Source organism: Lepidochelys kempii, chromosome 4 (assembly GCF_965140285.1).
Source record: "Lepidochelys kempii isolate rLepKem1 chromosome 4, rLepKem1.hap1, whole genome shotgun sequence".
Lineage (NCBI taxonomy): Eukaryota > Metazoa > Chordata > Testudines > Cheloniidae > Lepidochelys > Lepidochelys kempii.
Window position 1 is genome coordinate 2,091,898 of NC_136383.1, and position 6,776 is coordinate 2,098,673.

Below are 6,776 nucleotides of genomic sequence, written 5' to 3' on the forward strand. Positions count from 1 at the left end.
CCTGGGTTCTGGCCCAGGGACCCTAATGGTAGCAGCTGTTGGCAGCCAACCTTTTACTGCCAGAGTTGCTATATTTCCCTGGGCCACTTCCCCACAGCTCTCCTGCTTCTCCCTTCTTCACCCTTACCTTAGGGCTTCCTTACCAATGACTTGAGGGTGTCTTCATTAACCGGGCCTTCAGCCTCACTTAGAATCATAGAATATCAGGGTTGGAAGGGACCTCAGGAGGTCATCTAGTCCAACCCCCTGCTCACAGCAGGACCAATCCCCAATTAAATCATCCCAGCCAGGGCTTTGTCAAGCCTGACCTTAAAAACTTCTAAGGAAGAAGGTTCTACCACCTCCCTAGGTAACGCATTCCAGTGTTTCACCACCCTCCTAGTGAAAAAGTTTTTCCTAATATCCATCCTAAATCTCCCCCACTGCAACTTGAGACCATTACTCCTTGTCCTGTCCTCTTCTACCACTGAGAATAGTCTAGAACCATCCTCTCTGGAACCACCTCTCAGGTAGTTGAAAGCAGCTATCAAATCCCCCCTCATTCTTCTTTTCTGCAGACTAAACAATCCCAGTTCCCTCAGCCTCTCCTCATAAGTCATGTGTTCCAGACCCCCAATCATTTTTGTTGCCCTTCGCTGGACTCTCTCCAATTTATCCACATCCTTCTTGTGGTGTGGGACCCAAAACTGGACACGGTACTCCAGATGAGGCCTCACCAATGTCTAATAGAGGGGAACGATCACATCCCTCGATCTGCTCGCTATGCCCCTCTGCTCGCATTATACATCCCAAAATGCCATTGACCTTCTTGGCAAGAAGGGCACACTGCTGACTCATATCCAGCTTCTCGTCCACTGTCACCCCTAGGTCCTTTTCCGCAGAACTGCTGCCTAGCCATTCGGTCCCTAGTCTGTAGCTGTGCATTGGGTTCTTCCGTCCTAAGTGCAGGACCCTGCACTTATCCTTATTGAACCTCATCAGATTTCTTTTGGCCCAATCCTCCAATTTGTCTAGGGCCCTCTGTATCCTATCCCTGCCCTCCAGCGTATCTACCACTCCTCCCAGTTTAGTATCATCCGCAAATTTGCTGAGAGTGCAATCCACACTATCCTCCAGATCATTTATGAAGATATTGAACAAAACTGGCCCCAGGACCAACCCCTGGGGCACTCCACTTGACACCGGCTGCCAACTAGACATGGAGCCATTGATCACTACCCGTTGAGCCCGACAATCTAGCCAACTTTCTACCCACCTTACAGTGCATTCATCCAGCCCATAGTTCTTTAACTTGCTGACAAGAATACTGTGGGAGACCGTGTCAAAAGCTTTGCTAAAGTCAAGATACAATACATCCACTGCTTTCTCTTCATCCACAGAACCAGGAACCTCATCATAGAAGGCGATTAGATTGGTCAGGCATGACCTTCCCTTGGTGAATCCATGCTGACTGTTCCTGATCACTTTCCTCTCATGTAAGTGCTTCAGGATTGATTCCTTGAGGACCTGCTCCATGATTTTTCCAGGGACTGAGGTGAGGCTGACTGGCCTGTAGTTCCCAGGATCCTCCTCCTTCCCTTTTTTTCCTCTTCTCTAGCTCCTTGGCTCTCCTCTGCCTGACTGGAGTCAGCCCTTTTATAGAATATGAGGGGCCTTAATTAGAGTCAGGTGGTCACATTAGCTTAATGGTCTCACCTGACTCTTTGCAGGTTAATTGGAGTCAGGTGTTCTCATTAGCCTGGAGCAGCCCCTGCTCTGGTCAGTCAGGAACAGAACCCTGTTCATCCAATGGCCAGTAGATCTGCTCTCGGCTGAACCCGACTGGCCTGGAGGGAGGAGGGAGACAGCTGCTGCTGGGCCCTGGGCTCTTGATGCTGCTGCTGCCCCCCCCACCCACAACTGCTCCTCTGGCTGGGCCGGGCACCCCCCACCCCCTTTCTCTGCTACCTGGTAGCTGGCCGGCTGCTGGACTCCCCCACCTGCCCTTGGGTGCTGCTGTTACTGCTCCAACTTCAGCCACTGGAGGAGGGGGGGCTGCTTGCCCGCTCCCCAGAGTGGGGGGGTGAGGGACCCCAGCCACTGCTACTGCTGTAGACACCACCACCACCTGTGAGGGGTCCTCTCTGCCTGCCCAGCCACCGGGCTGCCGCCTGGGGCTGCCTGGGAGCTGCTGGACCCTGAAGGAGGAGGGGACGAGGCCATCTGCTGCTAGGGGAGCACACAGGGACTCTGCAGACCACTGTGGAGGGGGCCTGAAGGCTGAGTAACTTTTGGACTGTGCTCTTGTGGTGGGGGTTCTGACTGTGTTTGTGGGGACACAGGGGTGTGGCGTGGAGCCTGCCCCCCAGTCCATCTGTGTGTCATCCTCCCCCACCCCCCCCACCATCAGCGCTGCCCCCTCCACCACCCCCAGTGGACACTTACCAGCTGCCTCAAGCTCCTGCTTCTGGGACTCTGCTGCTCGCTTGGCCTGACGCGCCCTTTCACCACCTTTTGGCCTGAAGCAGCAGCCAGCCCGCACTGACTCTTCTGCAAGCGCCCATGGGCGCATGTGCCCCCCCCCCGCCCCATCCTGGACTGACCCCCTTCAGCAACCCCCAGCTTTGTCCCTGGCTCCCTGCCCCATTTTGCCCCTTGCAGCCTTTTTGCCCTCCTCCTTACCCCAGCACCTCACTGGCTTCAGCTTGTTTGCCTGCCCCGCCCTTTTCCCTCTGCAGCCTTTGTTTGCCCCGCCCTTGCCTCTGCAGTTAGCTCCTTGGTTCCCTGTCCTGCCTCCAGGCTGGTTCTCCCCCCTCCCTATGTGATACCCCTGCCCTGATTGGCCCCTTACTCAGTGTGCCCATGCCCCCCCTCCCATGCGCTTGTGCCCTTCCCCTGTTTGAGTTTGCCCCGATTTCACTGCACTCCCCAAAGGTTGTTATAATCCCCCTCCCCTAGTGCAGTTAGAAGAGCCGGATTTCTATCCTGAGTCGGTGACTGTTGCCCACAGGCCCTTGATAGCGCCCCTGTCCAGCCCATCCCTTTTGGCGCCCTCCTCCCCTGCCTGCAGCCTAGCGGGGAGGAGTGGTTGACCTGCCTCCCCTTTCCCCTCCTCTCTCTGGTGTCCTCCTTTCCCTCCCTGCTCATTATGGCGGGGGACATGAGGGGTGGGGCCTCTCCAGCAGCCCTAGATACCCTTTCCCGGCCTGCCCCTCCGTCACCCCCCCAAGCCTCTACCTCGACCGCCGCTGCCAATCCATCTGCCACCGCCCCTACCGGGGCACCAGCAGCGGCGGGCACCAGGGTGACCTCCGTTGCTGCCACGTCCCTCCCTGCCTTAGATTCTGGGGGAGCCCCCCCACCCGGCAGGAAGGACCAGGGTAGGAAGAAGGGGAAGGGCCCTGCCAAAAACTCCAGGCCCTCCATGGCAGGGACTGCCCTCACTGCCGCGGCCCTGCCACCGGCCGCGGCCTCCCATCCCGCTGCTTCTTCCACCAGCTCTGCGGGTGTCCCTCCCCCTGGCCCCCAGGGCGTACGCCCAGATGGCGGCAGCCCCCCCGCCTACCATTACGTCATCTTTCCTGCCCGCCGCCTCCGCTACCAGCTATAGCGGCCGGGGCCCCTTTCCCACCATGAGCAGGAAGCACGGCACCTGTTGCCTCCTGGTGCCCGCCTCGCCCCACGTGGAGACGTACGTGCGGGCGTTGGCGAGGGCAGTGGGGCCCACGGCCATTGTGGCAGCCTCCAAAATGTACGGGAACGTGGTCTTCTTCCTGGCATTGGAGGCTGCCGCCCAGGAGGTGGTGGAGAAGGGCCTGGCGGTGGGGGGCGTGTTCGTCCCCCTGGAGCTGCTGGATGACCTGGGCGTCCACCTGGTCCTGACTTCCGTCCCTCCCTTCCTTCCCAATGCTGCCCTATTACCCGCCCTCTCTACCCTGGGGAAGCCCATCTCTCTTTTGAGCCTTCTCTCCTTGGGCTGCAAGGACCCCGCCCTCCGTCACGTCCTCTCGTTCCACCGGCAAGTGCAGCTGCAACTGCCGCCGGCGGCACGTGACGGAGAGGCGCTTGAGGGGTCCTTTTTGATCCCCTACCAGGGGGCCCACTACCGGGTTCATTATTCCATGGGGGAGGCCCGGTGCTACCTCTGCCGGGTGATGGGGCACATCTGGAGGGACTGCCCTTTGGCCCGGCAAGTAGAGACATCCGGGAGCTCCGAGCTCTGGCAGGGCGCTGGCCCCATCATGGCCAGCGCCCCCGGCTGCCCAGCACCCGAAGCCTCCCCTCCTCCCACTCAGTCCATCACTGCTCCCACTCGGGCCCAAAGGGCGCTCCCCCCAGCACGCCCAGATGAGCGGGAGAGCCCCGCCTCTGCTGCCTACAATTCGGCGGGGCCCCTAGAGGAGGGTGCGGCAGGGATACCGCCAAGTGTGGGAGAGGGCCTGCCCCAGGGGGACTCTTTCCTCCCTTATTCCACCCCACCGCTGCCTCCCACGGTCCCTGAGCCATCGTCCTTGCCCCCTGACCCAACCCCTGTTAGCTGGCCACCGGATGATGCCATGGAGGGCTGGGCCCTAGTCCAGGGGAAGCGGGGCAAGTGGAGGGCTCAAGCTCCGCTCCTTTCCACCGATGCGGAAGCCCCCCAGAAGACCAAAAGGGGGGGTGCAGATGCTGAGCCCTCTGCCTTGCCCACGGGCGCATACCATCCTCTGGTGCCAGCTGGGGAAAACGTGGCAGCACGGGAGGGCAGTACCATCCCTCCCTTAGAGTCCCTTCCCTCCAAGGACCGCGATGGAGCCCCACTTGCCCCGTTACCATCCGGAACCCCCGTGAGCCTTGGGGTGAGCGTCGCTTCGGGCACTGGCGGGGAGACCGGGGTTCTCTGCTCAGTGTCCCCGTCCGGTTCCCTTCGTTTGACCCTTTGACCGCACTCCCGTCCCTGTTGTTCGTTAGTTGTCCCCTGTAATTATTTGGCTTCCCAGGTCCTGTGGATCCCCCACTTAGGCTGGGGGGGGATCCTTTAGCACTTCCTGGATCCCAATAGGGCTGAACCCAACTGACCTGGAGGGAGGAGGGAGACGACAGCTGCTGCTGGGCCCTGGGCTCTTACTGCTGCCGCCGCCCCCACAACTGCTCCCCTGGCTGGGCCGGGTACCTCCTACCCCCTTTCTCTGCTACCTGGTTGCTGGTCGGCTGCTAGACTCCCACACCTACCCTTGGGTGCTGCTGTTACTGCTCCAACTACAGCCCCTGGGGGAGGGGGGGCTGCTTGCCCGCTCCCTAGAGTGGGGGAGTGAGGGACCCCAGCCATTGCTACTGCTGTGGACACGACCACCACCACCAGTGAGGGGTCCTCTCTGCCTGCCTGGCCACCGGGCCGCTGCCTGGGAGTTGCCGCTGCCTGGGAGCTGCTGGACCCCGAAGGAGGAGGGGATGAGACCATCTGCTGCTGGGGGAGCGCACAGGGACTCTGCAGACCACTGTGGAGGGGGCCTGGAGGCTGAGTAACTTTTGAACTGTGCTCTTGTGGTGGGGCTTTTGACTGTGTGTGGGGGGACACAGGGGGTGTGGCGTGGAGCCTGCCCCCCCAATCCACCTGTGTGCTTCTTCCTGGAGCTCTAGGAAAGACAGAGTTAATAAGACACATGCATCTCTAAATATACTACCAAGTACATAAAGACTAATATTTTCCACATCTCAAGGACGATTTTAACCAGTTGATTCTGGGAAACTTTCATGGGAGAGTGCATCAGCCACTTCGTTAGAAGCTCCTGAGATGTGTTAGATGTCGAAATCAAAATCTTGGAGAGCTAAACTCCACCGAATAAGTTTTTTGTTATTTCCCATGGCAGTATGAAGCCACTGTAGCGCAGCATGGTTGGTTTGCAGGTGGAAATGCGTCCCCAAACACATGGGCGTAGCTTTTCCAGGGCATAGACAATGGTGTAACATTCTTTTTCACTGACTGACCAGTTGCTTTCCCTCTCAGACAGTTTTTTGCTGAGAAACACTACAGGGTGGAATTCTTGATCCGGTCCCTTCTGCATTAAAACTGCTCCCACACCACACTCAGACGCATCTGTGGTTACTAGGAATGGTTTGTCAAAGTCTGGGGCCCTTAGTACAGGGTCAGACATGAGTGTCGCTTTAAGCTGGTTAAAGGCCTTCTGACACTCTTCGGTTCACTGAATGGCATTTGGCTGTTTCTTTTTGGTTAGGTCTGTCAGTGGGGCGGCGATTTGGCTGTATTGCAGTACAAATAGTCTGTAATAACTGGCCAAGCCTAAGAAGGATTGAACTTGTTTCTTTGACTTTGGGACAGGCCACTTTTGGATAGCATCCACTTTGGCCTGTAGGGGGTTGATAGTTCCTTGACCCTCCTGGCGTCCAAGGTAAGTCACTCTGTTTAGGCCTATTTGACACTTCTTAGCCTTAACAGTTAGTCCTGCCTCCCTTATGCGCTCAAAGACTTTTTGTAGATGTTCCAGGTGTTCTGCCCAGGAATCCGAAAATATGGCCACATTGTCAAGGTAGGCGACTGCATATTCTCCTAATCCCACTAGGAGACCATCGACAAGTCTTTGGAAGGTGGTGGGTCCATTCCGCAGCCTGAAAGGGAGTACATTAAATTCATACAGCCCAAGATGTGTGGTGAAGGCTGACCTCTCCTTGGCGGATTCATCTAGCGGTACCTGCCAGTACCCCTTGGTTCAGTCCAAGGTAGAGATGAACTGGGCCCATCCCAGTTTCTCTAATCGTTCATCTGTGCGTGGCATTGGATAGTTGTCTGGGTGAGTTAC